Genomic DNA, 18,609 nt, shown 5'->3' with positions numbered 1-18,609 from the left:
AAATACTTATTTCAATGTACAGTCATCCCACACACATGTTTCAAAAACACAATTAAAATAAAGGCAATTAAAATTAATTAAAATAAAGGAATAAAGGCATATCTTAATCTTAGGCATATCTTAATTAATCAATCATACAGCCTATGATTCGTTAAAACGATGCATATTTAGACACATATTACGTACTTTGTCCTAAATTAAGCATGTTCAAGCCTACAAATGTCTCAATGACGTCCAATACAGGTATAAGGCATTCTGAAGACGCATTCAAAGATGTTGTAACGACATGTAGTATTCTACATTGGTCACTAGGTATCTGTAATGTTGGTTAAGACACACAAGCACCAGACCCGGAACAGGCTAAATGATGTCGTAACAGGCACATTGATCCTTAACAATGTGTTTTTTTGAGGCACACTTTTGGAGCAGTATTAAGCCCTAAAAACGGCCACAAGGTGGCAGCAGTGCATTTGATTTTGTAGTTCAGTTCAGTGAAAATTATTAATTATTATAATAATTATTTTTATGTAAAACAACAAGAGATATTTATATAGATAGTTGTTTGGATTTAGATATTGTTTAGATACAAAAGCAAAATATTTGTGTCAAAGTGAAAAATTATGATTGACTTTTTTTTAGTCGGCGACTGATATTTTCCTGAAACTTACCTATGTTCTACTGCTGATTACTAAATAACATCTTTGCCTTGAATGACCTAAAAGTGAGTATTGTGGGGGAATGTAACTTGAATATTACAAAGCGAGGTTGCATGGTGGACAAGTGGTTAGCATGTTGATCGGGAAGACCTGGGTTTGAATCTCCGCTTGGGCATCTGTGGGTTGTCTCCTCCATTATTCCAAAAATATGCATGCAAGGTGAATGGTAGGTTAATTAGCGACTCCAAATTGTCCGTAGATATGAATGTGAGTGTGAATGGTTGTTTGTCTATATGTGCCCTGTGATTGGCTGGCCACCAGTCCAGAGTGTTTCGCCTGAACAGCCGGGATAGGCTCCAGCATACCTGCGATCTTATAGAGGATATAGAGGATGACATGTAAGTAAGTGGATCTCACAAACTTCAGACAGTACTGCGAACATACTAAAGTCTACTTTGTGGCGGTTTTGTGTTTTTCTTTGGCATTTTGGGTACACTTCTTGATGGCACTCAAGAACTATGTTAAAATTGTATTTAGGGCAAGGACAGAATACGTTATGATTGACTAAACTTAATTCAGGATAGTTCCTGTTCTAATACAAGTGTTGGGTTGGACGTCAGATTGTTACCGATCACTGCTGCACGCCCCATGTCATCCGCAAAGGCATTAAGATGTCATAAGCTCTTTAACTGGTAGGTGAAAAGGTAAGTCCGATGCTGTACTGAGAACAGCTGAGAGGTCATCGAGGTGGGACATGTCATTAAAAATAGTGACTAAATGTTCTTTCAACTTCTTTTCTATCAGCACACATTGCTGTGTTCAGGTTCGTGCAGAAAAAAACGGTGAATCAGACACACGCAAACAGACGACAGTGAAAGAGCGAGCAACAGAATTTCAAAGCAGTTTGCGGGCGTGATTGAGAGCCAAAGCAGCTGCACGTCTGCCGCTCTGACTCATGGCAGGGTGTTTATACTCAAATACACACTCGAGCACACACTGCACAGGACTGACATACCAGAGGTGCCCCACCCCTGACATTCCACTTCGGTGTCCTCCTCTTCCTTTTCCGCCTGCCCCGCCTCTCCCCTGCTTCTTTTACATTCTTTGTCACACCATCCTTTAAGATTCCCAATACCAGGACCGTGATACACCTTACCATCCGAGGTTGGTACACTAAAATTCAGTCATGGTCTTCACTCAAGGCCACTCTGACTTAACACATCACAGTAATTGAGTTCCTTTACACGTTCACCCACCAGGGACAAGGACAATCTCTCAAACATGGACGATGATATGATGATAAAACTGATTCAAATTATGTTTGATTAAACCAAGGTCTTGTCATGTTCCTGTTTCGTTTTCTTGTTATGCTTTTTCTACGTTGTTGTTATCTGTACTTCCTCAATTTCAGATTCTCCCTCTTCTGGTTGTCAGCGGTTTGACTTATCTCACAATCATAATAATAATAATAACACACAGCTACTACTACTACTACTACTTGTGGTCGTAACCCATGCCAAGTTTTATTTATGTCTTCAATGGTTGATTTTCAAGAGATATTTATATAGATAATTGTTTGGATTTAGATATTGTTTAGATACAAAAGCAAAATCTTTGTGTCAAAGTGAAAAGTTATGATTGACATATATCTTTTCTCCATTTTTTTAGTCGGCGACTGATATTTTCCTGAAACTTACCTATGTTCTACTGCTGATTACTAAATAACATCTTTGCCTTGAATGACCTAAAAGTGGGTATTGTGGGGGGAATGTAACTTGAATATTACAAAGCGAGGTTGCATGGTGGACAAGTGGTTAAGCATGTTGATCGGGAAGACCTGGGTTTGAATCTCCGCTTGGGCATCTGTGGGTTGTCTCCTCCATTATTCCAAAAATATGCATGCAAGGTCATGATTCAAATTATGTTTGATTAAACCAAGGTCTCATCTTGTCATGTTCCTGTTTCGTTTTCTTGTTATGCTTTTTCTACGTTGTTGTTATCTGTACTTCCTCAATTTCAGATTCTCCCTCTTCTGGTCGTCAGCGGTTTGACTTATCTCACAATCATAATAATAATAATAACACACAGCTACTACTACTACTACTACTACTTGTGGTCGTAACCCATGCCAAGCTAAAACTCAACTCCAACAAGTTTTATTTATGTCTTCAATGGTTGATTTTCTTTGATTATCTCTACTATATTGGGTAATTAGAGTGTAAAGCATAGTATTTCACATCTAGACGTCACTCATCATTCATTCATTCATTCATTCATTTTCTACCGCTTACGTTAAAACCCATATTTAAAAGGCCATACATACATTTTCTATGCTCTAACTATGAAAGTTTTCCATTAATAAATAAAGAATTCACTTATCACAGTCCCCAATTAGGAACCAATTAGCCACAATAAACATGAGATTATCTTGTTTATATATCTTGATGTGTTTATTAGTAAAATGTATCACAGTCAAAGAAAAATGTTCATCCCGAGCGATATATTGACTTTATTAATTCATTCAAGGTTTTGGTTGGGGACTATTTTAGAAATAAAACATTTGTGTTTTTTCTCCTCTTGCTACAAGGATATCACTAATGCCAGCGATAAGTTAGTTCCCAGTAAGGGAACAGTATCATCAGTGGTTTGGAACTGGTTTGAGTTTGCGGCAACAGATGTGGAACAAGTGACTGCACCCTATAAAGTTTGTCTAAAGCCCATTGCGACAAAAGACAGCAGCACTACCAATTTATTCCAGCATCTAAAACAGGAGCATCCAGCAGAGTGGGGGAAATCGTTCCACTTTATGAGGAGAACAAGACTGCTGCAACCAAATGTATCCCTGAAAGTTGCGGCAAATGTGAATGTACGCAAGTCTGTCTCATTCCAAACTAGGGTATTTATTTATTTATTTTTATTTTATTTATTTATTTTTACTATTTATTTGTATTATTTATTTATTTTTAAAAGCCCGACACTTTCATTCCAGGAGAGAATTATCTCTGCAAGGACCACTTTGTTTTCTTTAAAAAAAAAAAAAAAAAAAAAAGTAGAAAAATAATCAGAAAACAACGTAAATCGAATTTTTGGCGAAAAAAATCCAAGATCACCCAGGCCTACTTTGAGAAAAGTTGATATCGGTTGATATCGGTATCATAAGTACAAAACACATAAATACAGAAAGCTAATATTGTGCATCTCTAAATGAAATATATCGATCCGTACGCTCTTTTGTCACAACATCTCACAATATTAAAGCGTGACGAAGGTTGTCATTCTGAAAAGAACTGTCTTGCGATAGTAAATAAAAGAATTAATCAATAATTGTGCTGTCCTCCATATACTGTATTGCCATGCTCATGCATGTTTGTTTTCCTTGTCTTTCACCTCCAAACAGGAAGGAAGACTGTTCATGCTGTGCATTGGTGCTACGCTTCATAGCAGAACGGAGTGAGACCTCTTGTTAGTCATGCAGTCACTTTGTCTCCATGGGAGGAGGCGGTCGCAGCAGCGAGGGAGCCTCATGTGGAGCAATGCAAGGTCAAATTAGAAAATTAGATGGTGGAAATTAGGAGGGAATTAGTGAGGGAATAATAATAATGAGCAAGGCAAACCCATCAACATGAAAGAGACAGAATGCCTAATTTTTTTCGAAAGAGGCGACGTAAAAAGGAACACGAATTGCCCACCTTAAACAAAAAGTTTTCCCATTCACTGAGAAAGTCAACACCAACAAAACTAAAAGAAATGCTTCTTTTTATTGTTTTTAAAAAGCCAGCATTTCAAGAAATGCTGCAAAACGTTTGATCGACAGTACCAACCGCCTGACATATTAAAGGAAATATTCCATTATTATGATATAGTATTATCAATTGATATATATCATCATAATAATAATTTTTTGTTGACAATAATACTACTTATCGTCAATTTGTGGAACAATAAACATTTCATAAAGCACCTGCATTGTTTTGTGACGCTGTTAAACTAAAAACTTTGTTCGTCCAGTCATATTTTTTCATTGTACTTATCTTAAAATTTGTGTTTCAGCAATCGTTTGGCTCGCTAGAAATGAACAAATAACTTTTGCTATACATACCATAGATATAGGCATCTTACTGCTGAGTTACTTTATCCATAATGACAATAATGGAGAATAGAGACACTTCATCTTTGCTGCAAAGGAGCAACAGCGAATCAGGTTGGGAGTTTAATGTCAGCTGACTGATGTCATATGACTTCTAAAAGGTGACGTTTGAGCGATCGACCCACATGACCACAGAGATTGTTGCTTTGACACAGTAGCTTCCTCAACGCTCCGTACTTTGGTCCTCAGAAGACACAAAGAACATTGGGCTCATCCTCCAATCTCCAATTAATCCAACATCGTTACCAACGTTAAATCAACATCTCTAATTACACTATTAATACTCACAGTTTTTCCAGATAACGTTTGACCAGTCTAATACAAACACTCTTTATGCTCTTTTAACTTTCATGAATGACTGATGATGTAACTCATGTATGGAACGTAAACATAAAACATAAAAGAATAACACAAACACTTTTGATCACAAAACAACAGCTTTTGGGGCTTTTACAACTTCAAAGTACCACTGTAAACACCTAACCCAAGCGCTCGCGCTTCACTTTTTACAAAATTAATTCATAAATAAGTGTAAAGGTGACTATAGGGGTGTTATTTCATGTCCAGAGGGCTCTAATAATGTATAATATACAATAATGCATATAATCCAATAATGAAAGTTTGTGTTTTAAACACAAGGTGTTGATGTCAGGTGCACAAATAGAGTGCGTACACGCGTGTGTTGTGCAGTAGTGCAGCGGATGAACTCTGCAGTGATATTATGATCCTGTAACCGGATACCCTGCTTTCCATGCCTGTGCTGCACAGCCACCCCTCCCCTCCCCTCCCCCTCCCCCCACATCCACACCGGGCTATTTCAGGTTCTGTGGATGCACCAAGTAAAGACAAACACACACACACACACATTACACTACTGCAGGTAGATGACTGTAGCTCGCAGCACCGTGTGTGTGTGTGTGTGTGTGTGTGTGTAGTGTAACATATTACACCAGCACACTCGGTCATGACTGAGCTCCAACTGCCCTGCTTTTCAGTGGCACGTGCAGCTCCGCACATGAAGACGACGCCGTGTGAGCATGAGCGTGTGTGACAGCGCTGTGTGAGCATGAGCATGTGTGTGTGTGTGTGTGTGTGTGTGTACAGGCAAGATGCACAATGTGGTTGTAGTAAACACATTCCATACAAAACCAGAGGAAGTGTATTGTGTAAGTGTGAACAGTCGCCAGAAAAGACACACACACAACCCAATGTGTTTCAACATAAAATGCATACATTGCAGAACCATATTTACGACCCTATGATTTTTGGACAATGAAAACAGAATCTACCGTCACAAAGCACCAGTCTAGGACTTAACCGATTACTCGATTAATCAAAACAAGCTTCAATTTAATAACCAATTAATAACCAATTAGCTAAAAATGTCATCCAATACTTCTCTACAAGAGAAGAGAAATATGAACTCAGGGAAGAAGTACATTTGAAACACTTCTATGCTAGGACTACGTTATGCTAGCCATAGCATTTCAGTATGTGGAATCAAACTATGGAACGGATTGAGTAAGGAAATCAAACAATGCACAACGATGAGCCAATTCAAGAAACAATACAAGCAGTTGATGTTTGCTAAATACAAGGATGAAGAGTCTTGAACCAGTCATGATGTGCTATATATATCACTATATTGATACTTACTATGGTACACATTATGGCATTGGATGCTCATATCACCTCCTACTTTGGTACGTGACAAAAATTAAATTAATTTTTTTTTTTTTTACTTAAACTATATTAGGAAAGCAGGAAGTGAACAAATGTAACAGTTACTGATTGTAAAAGTACCAGATGGAGGGGTAGGATTTAATAAGCTTTGCTTCTTCCTACTCCTTTTGGACATGTGGAACTGTGAACTGATTATGGGATGCATTCAATTGTAATCTGATGCATGTTCAAATGAAATAAAACCATTACCATTACCAATTTCATCAACGTTTGTCTGATGTCGTCGCTGGCTGGGTGATCTTAGTTTAGCAGAGCGTCCTAACGACTCGGGCTGTATGAGTGTGTTTACACCATGTTGTGTTTTACCGCTTGTTAATAAGCAATTGGAATTGCATCGACGGCAACGTCTTCCTTAACCACAAGCACAAGAGTTCCAGTTTGTTCAGGATTTTGTGTGCAACATGTGCAGAGGCTGACATCCCATTAGAACATTGAGCCAAGTGACATACTGGACAAAATTCTCCAACGAAGTGGCAGTTCTTTAGAAAGAAAATGAGCGTGATCCAGGCTTCACCTGCTATTGGGCCTGTAATAGCTCTACAAACATGTGCATGTGTGTGTGTGTGTGTGTGTGTGTGTCACACACTTCATGATAACACTCACATGACAGAGGTCAGCTGGTGGCAGACTAGAAAGACACAAAGTAGTGAATTCACTACAACACAGTCTCTTGCGTAATGACAAGCCTGGTTGCAAAACAACATACAGTATCCCGTTTACATGGATCTATCTTTCATTGGTACATGACTATTTCAGTCTATGAATATTAGTGGACATTTTTTGTCCTGTGTATGGTTTTTCAATACAGGTGGTCCTCGGGTTACAAGTGAGTCCTGTTCCTAGATTGTGTCCATGTATCTAATATAGTTGGCTAACATTTGTCCCTCGTTTATCGCTGTTAATTGGTCCTAGAATTTATGCAAAGTAGTACTGAAAGTAAATAAACATAACATTTTTTGCGTTATTGCGTTTATGGCTTCCTTCGCACTGTTTTTTTCACCATTAATAGATCCCTGTAGACATGAAATGACACCCCTACAGTCGCCTTCACACACCTATTATTCTTTGTTTATACCACATTGTGCAACTCTAATGCTAACGAGTTATTTTCTCTAAACTTCCAAGTGTTTCAAATGGAGTGGGAAAAAAGGACAAAGTAAGAAGCCAAAAATATTTCACTTCCATGGTGATGGTGTTCCTTTTCTTTGGCACACTGCTGCTTGGGAGACATAAGGAAGTGTAAAAAGTTAATAAATTATGTTATTCTTACAGAGCAAAATTAAGTTTTTCATGAATTTACAGGAATTCATGTAGCACGGAACCCTGTGAAATGAGGCGCACCTGTATAGTTGATTTTTTTGAATACGGAAGGTTGTGGAGGTGTACTTGAAAAACTGACAACTGATTAGTTCAATGTCCGAATCCAGCAAAACAAAATAAGAGTGTTTGCTCAACGGACACTCATTGCACACAACCATTGCAGCCAAACTCTTAAATGTGTTTCTTTCCTAAACACGGGTTATGTGTATGAATCAAAAAGAGAGATGAGAGCAGATGTAGGTCATCAGACATGTCTGCATGCTGTGCAGCACTCTCCTCTTCCCAAGCCAGCCTCTTGTGGGAGAAAACACAGCTTGACACTTCCAGCAGCAAAGCCCCAGGAACTACTGAAATCTACAGCATCAATCTGTCTGGCGAGTGTAGTACCCGCTACTACATTATACCTGACTTATTACCACGGTCTAGCGTTTTTAGTACTGCAGTATACCTGTTGTAGCAGCACAATGCTCTACTAGTGCAGTGCACCATTATTATTATTATTGCACCTGCCTTAGTACTGTAGTACAACCGCTTCATTTGTGCAGTATAATAGACTTGCCTTAATACTTCACTGTACCTGCCTTATTATTACAGTATGCATGCCCTCTTACTATTGCACTTGCAGTATAATCACTATATTACTACTTCAGTGCACCTTCCTTATCACTGCAGTGTATCTGCATTACAAATATACACACAATGATTTTTTTTTACTTTATTTTCAGGCACAATTCTACATAAAAGATTGCACATAAACTCATTATTGCGGAGTTACTTGTAAGAATGCAACAACTGAATATGAAGTGCATTTAGGTACATGCTTTCCATAAATCTAGCATTATCATAAGACATAAGACATAAGACATAGACATGCATGATACGGGCCCTCAACCGTCAATTGTATTACACGCTTGCGTTCTCTTTTTCCACTGCGTAAAAGGAAATGTTTGTGAATATTGGCTTTCAATACATAACGACCACTTTGAGGCGTGATTTCATTACATTTGTGACATTGTAGTACATTAAAACTGTTAGAAAAGTTGAAGTTACGCCGTCAATGGGACGCATACCGACACTCGCTATTGTAACAGCATCACACCGAAAAAGTATGGCACCTGCGACAGGTGCTTGAAGGTGATATTGTGCAAGTAACGTCTCTGTCGCTCAACACAATAACACACAACACTTCCTTATAATCCACGAGGGGTGTCACCAGTCACTCGGCACACAAGATGACATGATGAATTAGATTTTAACATAAACGTTAACAAATGTACAATGAAAAAATATTTACAAATATGACAATATATTGCAATCTACTAATTGAGTTTATACTACATGCATACGGCACGCTAAGGTGCTGAAATGTATTAATTATTTTACTATTAGTGCCGAAAAAACTCATTTTCTGAATGAAAAATCTTGTCACGTTTTCATCTTGGGAGATCTTGTGACATCCCCACACAGCAAGGTGCATTCACTAACACCGGGTACTGCAAAAAAAACTCTGTATTGCTGCTGGTTTTGATATTTGTGATATTTATGAGCATTTCTTGTAGTAGTACCAATTTGGCATCACATAATATCACATAATAGGAAAACCATGCTCAACCCCGGCCAAGGGTCCCTTGCAGACCCTCCAATTGTGTGACTTTGCATCCCATCTGTCTGTGAACACAACTCTCCCCCTGGATGATGCTCGGGGGTCTAAGGTGGGACCAAACTTGACTGACACCTTTGACGTGACCTCCATGCAGTCTCGAAAGAGGTCCTCCGGTCATTCTAGCAAGTTGCAATGTTGTGGTGCATGTTACACAACAGTGTCCCCCCTCCCCTGTATTGACTGAAACGATTAGTTCAAATACTCCAGGAACACCACGGCTCAACTTGTCAACGACACCGCAATGCAACATTCGTGCATGAAATGTCCAAAACAGCAACAGTATTCGCTAGTGGAAAAGTTCAAACAGACTTTACTCGACTGGTGAAAGTGTCGGCGACTGTCTTGCACTGTGAAGAGTATTGAGAACTGAGAGGCGATTGACGGAGAGTTGCAAGAAATCTTGTTAGAAAACATTCCGTACACATTCAATACACAGGAATAAACTTTTCCTCCCGCTCGGCACTTAACGACAGTACGACACAGCAGCCTTCCAGTGTGTCTTATTTAGTACAAATACGTAACGCGGCGATTCTTTCTGTACCCTCGGGTAACCTTGCGTGTATTATCCACAAATATTCCTCGGTACAATTAGTGTCTTACCAGATTCAGGTCCGCCGGAGTGTGAAAGAGAAACATGGGGGTATTTAAAGAGTCCAGTCGACAAGGGGAAAAAAACAAGGAGTCCTCGCTAGTAGAGACTCTGTCACACAATGGCGCTGATAGGAGGACAAACTGCCTCGCGCACAGGAGCTGTGATGCATTCAATGACTGTCGGATAAACTTCCACGAGGGGTTGCACGGTGACTAATTGGTGACGTTCGACTCCGGAGAACGTGAGACAAATTCAGACAAGAGTGGAAACAGTTGCCAAAAGATCACGCTGACACACATTCAATGAATATTTGACTCTACATGTCAACGAACTCAGTCACAGAGACATTAAAACCGGTCACGCTGTAGTAATATTTCATTTTAACAGAAAAAAATCTTACTCGTACTTACTAAACAATTATTAACCGTGATTGGTTTAAATATTTTACCCTACAGATATATTTTGCTTTTATTATTGTCTCAATAGCTTGTGCTTCTCTTGTCTGACTGACAGTACTTGAAGGCAGCAGGAGCAGCTGCCCGGACATGTGACGTCATCACCTTTGCTCCACCCTCTTCAACACAGTGCCTTTTAAACTCGCTATTACTACAACCTAGTACATGTTACATATTAAATATCATTATTAGTATAATTGGGATGATAGTTCTGTGCTGATGATTTTGTCTTTATTAGCAGAAAGTAAGCAACAAAATATTGTGCGTATTAATAAAGCAGTGGAGTGTTTGGGTGCAACTTAGCGTGTGAGAGTTTGGCACTTCCTACTAGTCACTACACACTCAGTTGTACTCCACACTTACATAAACAATACTCAGCTCCATATTTGTCTCAGGGCAGCCTGTCGGAACAAGGAATTCCTTTTACTATCCATCAGGATATCACTTTGGTCGAAACATGAACATGAACCTAAACACAACTTAGTAATAATGCATATAATAAGACTCTTAGGAGAAGTTTTTGTGTGTATTAACATGCATGGAAAGTGAGCCAATCCCAGCTGTCTTCTGACGACAGGCGGGGTACACCCTGGACTGGTGGCCAGCCAATCACAGGGCACATATAGACAAACAACCATTCACACTCACATTCATACCTATGGACAATTTGGAGTCGCTAATTAACTTAGCACGTTTTTGGAATGTGGGAGGAAACCGGATTACCCGGAGAAAACCCACGCATGCACGGGGAGAACATGCAAACTCTACACAGAGATGGCCGAGGGTGGAATTGAACCCTGGTCTCCTAGCTGTGAGGCCTGCACACTAACCACTCGCTCACCGTGCAGCCCTCGATTTAGTCATGTTTGTCTATAAGGCAGGACGACCATTGATCAAATTCACTTAAGATTTGTCAGATCAAAAGACTTCTTCCTGAATCTGCACTCTTAGCATCATTCATTCATTCATTCATTTTCTACCGCTTATCCTCAAGAGGGTCGCGGGGTTTGCTGGAGCCTATCCCAGCTGTCTGCGGGCGAGAGGCGGGGTACACCCTGGACTGGTGGCCAGCCAATCACAGGGCACATATAGACAAACAACCATTCACATTCATACCTATGGACAATTTGAGAGTGGCTAATTAACCTAGCATGTTTTTGGAACTCCATACAGAGATGGCCGAGGGCGGAATTGAACTCTGGTCTCCTAGCTGTGAGGCCTGTGCGCTAACCACTCTGTCGCCATGCAGCCCAGGACTTTGACTAAATAAGACTAAATTAAAAAAATCACAGGTACTCAACAAATGGACTATGACAAATACTAGCATAAATATTAGCATTTTAGCCTATGCCATTCGATGTGGGCGGGGCATTGCAACAAAGTTTAATGGTCCGTTTAGGGATTCACCAAAAAATGTAAACATGAATAAAATTAAGGCCAGAATGATGACGATGATACCCTGAATAGGTGCAATCTAATCTATGTACTGATTAGCTTAATTTTACACAGGTGACTTAAAACAGTTTGACCCTGGAACAGATTATTTTTTATTTGCATTATTTAAACTGTAAATCAAGGAATGAAGTACCTGTATTGTGGATTTAGAATATTTTCAGTAATGTCTGATATCTATGAAACTCCTTAGAGCAGCAATGATTCTATTAAGGCAAAAGCCCGACCGCTTGAACACGACCATCATCACGCCATAGTCTGGTCGTTGATGTACGTACAGTACATGCTTGTGTCGCCGCTGTGCTGAACGGAGATGCGATTTTATGGCGTCGTTCATTTCTCCGCACTCACAGTCAAGTCGTGAATGCTGAGCAGTGAGGAGGGATGGCTCTAAATAAAGATTTCAGGTCAAAAACAGGAAATGGCTCAGTGAGCAGGGAGGGCAGGGCCACAGCAACACCAACTGGAGCGCAGTACCCACAACATCTCGTCCTCCGTCTGCTGAGCTTTATTTCTCCCTCTTTTTTTTCTTTTATCTCCTTCCTGTCTCATCTATTATCTTTCTACGGCCATCTCCTATATAGTTGTACTGGTAGATCCATGTATATTACATATATTTCACATAAGTACATACGTTTAGGGATATACTGTACAGCAGGGGTCTCAAACTAGTGTCCTGCGGGCCACATTTGGCCCGTGGGCCGCATGTTTGAGACCCCTCTCACATTCATACCTATGGACAATTTAGAGCAGGGGTCTCAAACACGCGGCCCGCGGGCCATGTGGGGCCCGCAGGACACGAGTTTGATCTTGTTTGGTTTGCTTTAAAGCACAAACATTTTTAATTTCATAATTAATTATATACCATAAAATAATGACTAACATACATTATGATGGAATTCTGGATGCAGAAGTACACTTGCAATTTGTATAATTAGGCTTGGGTATCATTTAGATCAGGGGTCTCAAACACGCGGCCCGCGTGCCAAATATGGCCCGCAGGACACGAGTTTGAGGCCCCCGCCTTGATATGAAAGTTTAATGTTAGTGCGGCCCGTGCAAGTTTGATATGGATGCTGTATGGTATCATGTACCCAGAAAAAATGATTACGTTTGATTAATGTTCATGTTAAAGGTTAAATAACTGTTAATAGTTATCCTCCCTATCCGTGTGGAAGTGGTAAGTTTTTGGCTATTTAAGTTTAAAGGAAATAACTTGGAGGCTACCGTTTAGGTCGCTAGCTCTCTAGTTTGCGAGTTAGCATGTGTCTCAAGACCCTGCAGTTGCGCAATATGTTGTAAATAAAAAGAGTATAAATGTGACTATAGTCGTGTTTTGTCATGTCTACAGGGCTCTAATAATGCTTTGTTCATTTTAATCTGAAAAAAATCATTTGTCTACCCACCAACGATATGTGTTTTTTATTATTTGCCGTTTTATTATTATTATTATTATTATATTTATTTATTTATTACTGATTGATATTTTTGATTTGTTTATTTATTTTTCATCTTATTTTGTGTAGAAAAATACAAAGAAATAAATATTTAAATAAATAAATATATACATAAATAAATATTTGAGAACAGTGGAATGTTTTATCAGAGCTTTTCCTTGTCGAAAATTGGAACCAAAGCAAAGTTTTTTTTAAAAATTTGTTTTTAATAAATGCGTTTTTTGTATTTTTTTTTGGAAAACCTGATGTGGTCCAGTCTCACCCAGACCCGACCTCCAGTGGCCCCCAAGTAAATAGAGTTTGAGACCCCTGCTGTACAGTATGTGGTTGAATTCAAACTATTATTAGTATGTATAAATGTAGGGGTGTTATTTCATGTCTGGAGGGCTCTAATAATATAAAAAAAATCTTATTTAGAAGTAACTATTAACATATTCTATTTATAAAGAAGATATTCTACTTACTTACATCACACTCTGGGGCTGATGTTACTCCAAAAATATGGATAAGTAATACATAGAAATAAATAAATAAGACTTTTCGCCGCATAAAATGGCCGTGCAGAAGTGCTGTTTCTGTTAAACGTTTTAACTTCCCCTTTTCTTTGTTCCCCTTCATGCTTGATATGTTTGATATCTGGAACTCAGTGTTGACATACGTTTTGTGAACAACTTGGATTTGGATCTTCTACGACTGGTGTTGTTGTGTGTTTACAGCAAAAAAAAATAAAAAAATGACAATACATTGCAATCTATTCATGGTATTTCTACTATGCTACACTATTCTGCACTCTGTGTGTATGCTAGCGGCCCAGCCTCCACCCAGCGAGACAAAAACATTGTATGACTGACAAAAATGCTCACTCCGGTCATGCCGTTGTTCTATGGAACAAATGCACCAAGGTGCTGACGTCAATGCACAATGTCGAGTTCATTTTAATTTGCTGTGTGATGAATTAATTTTAGGCTGCAGCGTAGCCGCCACAATAGTGAGGATAAGCGGCATACAAAATGAACGGATCTTGTGACTCAAAGTTTCCTCATCAACCCCATCGCACGGGTCAACCCCGGAAGACAACTCGACAGGGAACGTTTTGATTTTTAGGGTTTTTTAGTGTACTTCACTCAACTGTTTCTTAGACTTGACAAATACTGTGACGGAAATTTAAAAAAAGTCCATACTAATAATAGATGGAACCTACAAAAAAAGCCAATAGTATTTATAACATGTGTTGTTTTAGAGCATGGAACCTTTTTTTCACTTTCCATGGAAAGTTTTTGAAAAAAAAGGTTGCATGTTCACAGAAAAAGAGCAATAAATTAAATGAAAGGAAAAAGGAACCTTGCATAGTACAACATGAACTTGATACAGGAAGACAGAGAAAGCAAACGAGAGAGAGAGAGAGAGAGGATGGAGGTGTGTTTACTGGAGGGAGTGGAACGCCTCCATTCTCAGATGACTTACAGGAAAAACGTTGTTGTTTTCACTTTTGCTCCGTCTTCCTTTCATTCATGTAATTTCTCTTTCACCTTTTAAAGCACAGAACACGACATGCAACACATTATTATGCAACATTACAATGACCGTACTGGAATACAGTAGATTCCCTATTCTTTCATTGGTGGGACCACCAGCCGATGGCCAATAAACATCAGAAATTAATAACACCCATATCTATGACTAACACACTCCCGCATCCCACGTTCTTCTCAAATTTCGCATCAACATTTGCAATAAAAGTGCCAACTCGAATTAGTAGATTAGATTAATTTCTGGTGTAGCCCATCTCTCGCCCCAAGACAGCTGGGATAGGCTCCAGCATACAACCATCTCTCTTCAATTGCTATTGTTCACTCGTGACACAACCCAGGTTTCAGCCCTAAAAATACTTACATAATCATTCATTCATTCATTCATTCATTTTCTACCATTGCGGGGGTGCTGGAGCCTATCCCAGCTGTCTTGGGGCAAGAGGCGGGGTACACCCTGGACTGGTGGCCAGCCAATCACAGGGCACATATAGACAAACAACCATTCACACTCACATTCATACCTATGGACAATTTGGAGTCGCTAATTAACCTAGCATGTTTTTGGAATGTGGGAGGAAACCGGAGTACCTGGAGAAAACCCACGCATGCAAGGGGAGAACATGCAAACTCCACACAGAGATGGCCGATGGTGGAATTGAACCCTGGTCTCCTAGCTGTGAGGTCTGCGCGCTAACCACTCAACCGCCGTGCCGCTACATAATCATTAATCAATGAAATTAAATTAATTAGTTACCGCCTTTAAAGGGGACTTATTTTGGGCCCTTTGTATTGACTTGTGGACTCCTATAGAGCAGTTAAACACAATAACCTACACAGAAAGGGAATCCTGGGTTAACACTGCTCACATTTATACAACTTAATCTATGTACTGATTAGCTTAATTTTACACTTGTCGGCACAGGTGACTTAGAACAGTTTGACCCTGGAACAGATTATTTTTTATTTGCATTATTTAAATTGTAAATCAAGGAATGAAGTACCTGTATTGCAGATTTAGAATATTTTCAGTAATGTCTGATATCTATGAAACTCCTTAGAGCAGCCCATCTCTTGCCCCAAGACAGCTGGGATAGGCTCCAGCATACACCATGACCACCCCACCCACCCCCTTCTCTCTTCAATTGCTATTGTTCACTCGTGACACAACCCAGGTTTCAGCCCTAAAAATACTTGTACATGATCATTAATCAATGAAATGAAATGAATTATTTTGGGCCCTTTGTATTGAGTTCTGGACTCCTATAGAGCAGCTACACACAATAACCAACACAGAAAGCTTTCTAGATCTTCCAGAATGTGCACATATTCCTGCTGTATTTCCTTGGATTTCCAAAACGGTCTGTTTTAATTAATTCCACCCACGGCCCGCCCCCACACAAACATGTAAAAATGATATGCTTTGGAACAGTGGTACATATACACAGCTGTACTTTTGACCTCTATTATCACCTATTTAAATATGAGACATGAGATGTTTTTTTTTTTTTTACCAAAAGTCTGTTTTATATGTTTTTGTACTGTTTTATGTTTGAACTAGGGGCAGCACGGTGGTTTAGTGGTTAGGGCGCAGACCTCACAGCTAGGAGAACAGGGTTCAATTCCACCCTCGGCCATCTCTGTGTGGAGTTTGCATGTTCTCCCCGTGCATGCGTGGGTTTTCTACGGGTACTCCGGTTTCCTCCCACATTCCAAAAACATGCTAGGTTAATTAGCCACTCCAAATTGTCCATAGGTATGAATGTGAGTGTGAATGGTTGTTTGTCTATATGTGCCCTGTATCGACACCGCACACATTGGCTCCTTGTTGATTTGCAGTCGAGGTCACAGGTTGGCCCACAGCGAGTGGTCTTAATGTGAGAAAAGCCAGCTAAGGATTTAAGAGCGCTGTTAGCAGAGGAAGCAGCAGAGGTGACAGATAAGTGGCGCTGCAACGGGAAAGAACAGCGATGATATTTTCAGTAAAAGTGAAAAGGTTGATGCTTGTTGCGCGCCAACAATGAATTCTCCAACATTCTGAAGTGCACTTTGAAAAAAAAAAGGTGGGAGATATCGGAGCTGAAAACAGGAAGGTCATTAATCTTGTGCCGACTCCTGTCGGGAACAAGGAAGCGGCCCCGGCAGTTCAGTGGCCTGCAACGACGGTTTAGCTGCTTAGCCATCTTTCTCTCTCTTTCCGCACCCTCTGGCAGCTCCGTGATAGCAAGCCTCTTCTCTGCAAACCACAAGAATGAAACACAACTATTTTCCTCCGCTCGTTTCTTCTTGCTGTCTGATTCGTGATAAGAGGCGGTGGGCTGTATGTCGGGCTGGCCACCGACCACATATGTAGCCCAAATACTGTTCAATAGCATTTTTTTTTACCTCCAATATATCTTCCGAGTACACCGTAATAGCACAAAACTCTAATTCCCAGTTCATATGTTCACTGGTTAGCAGTTACACTTCATACGCCTTAATTATGCACTGCAAAAAATTATTACATTATAATTCATGGATGATTTAAAAAGAGTCCTCCTCCCATGTCGTGTGGAAGTGGTAAATTTTGTGGCTTCTTAAAGGAAAACTGCACTTTGGAGGACATTTTTCAGCCACAGTCCTTATGTGTACATTCTAAGGATATAGAGAAAAACACAATTAAGAATGCACGTAATGGGATGCAACTATTGCTTATTTGCACTCAGGTATGCTGGAGCCTATCCCAGCCAATCACAGGGCACATACAGACAAACTTACATTCATATCTAATACTACCTACCTAATAAAAGGAATGTAACAGTGACTTTAGGGGTGTTACTTCATGCCTGGAGAGCTCTAATAATGTTAAAAAAACATATTTAGAAAGTCTTATAAGGTTTTATATACTCTAACAGTAAAAATACTCCATGTATTAACATTGAACCATACAGATTTATTGTGTTCGGGTCTGGAACCAATAAACAAGGGATGATTGTGCCTATGACTATTTGTTTGTTTTAGGTTTTCAGTGCCTAGTACAGCATACCTGCTACACATACCACATGAAATACATCATGTACATATACCATACATCACAGTACATTATACTTAGATTGCTCCTGATCAAAATATCCCCTTTAAAAAGGGATAAAAGTAAGAAGTTGTATTTTTATGCCCTTTATATGTTCTGTGTATGCCTGTGTGAATGCCTCTCTGTGAAAAATTGTTTTATTTGATGCGAAACCCAAATGACAAATGATGAACGTGACACGAGGTGTCAAACGTGCAGCAGGAGCACAAGAACAGGAGAACATCTCAGCTCCTCATCATGTGCTTCGCTTGAGGCGTATGAGAGCATGTCTCCTTTGAATTCCTTTTCACCAGTAGATATAAAAGACTTGTTTGTTCCTACTAATATCGGCTCAAAGCTAAAGCGTACGCTTATTAATGTCAACATATTGCCGCAACATCTCCGTCCATCCATCCATCCTTTTTCTATGTTGCTTATCCTCACTAGGGTCGCGGGGGTACGCTGGAGCCTATCCCAGCTGACTTTGGGCGAGAGACATATAGACAAATAGACGATTCACTCTCACATTCATACCTATGGACAATT

At 39.6% G+C, this 18,609-nt stretch overlaps 1 protein-coding gene across 3 annotated transcripts in view; it reads right to left on the bottom strand.

Annotated features, from left to right (window-relative positions):
- The window catches only part of sertad2b (SERTA domain containing 2b), a 71,753-nt gene that overhangs the window by 7,206 nt on the left and 45,938 nt on the right, over window positions 1-18,609 (bottom strand). Inside the window, exon 2 of one of the 3 annotated variants that reach the window (XM_078793835.1) lies at window positions 10,130-10,197. The gene's annotated coding sequence lies outside the window, so the exon portion shown is untranslated. Of the gene's footprint in view, window positions 1-4,755; window positions 5,575-10,129; window positions 10,289-18,609 lie in introns of those variants that run through there. The other 2 variants (XM_058055903.2, XM_058055913.2) reach the window with 2 other exon arrangements.

The sequence above is a fragment of the Doryrhamphus excisus genome, linkage group LG10 (genome assembly GCF_037039965.1).
Source record: "Doryrhamphus excisus strain RoL-2023G ecotype Guam linkage group LG10, RoL_Dexc_Guam_v1.1, whole genome shotgun sequence".
In the NCBI taxonomy this organism is placed as follows: Eukaryota; Metazoa; Chordata; class Actinopteri; order Syngnathiformes; family Syngnathidae; genus Doryrhamphus; species Doryrhamphus excisus.
Note: the sequence above shows the minus strand (reverse complement) of the source record. Positions and strands in the feature narration are given on the sequence as shown.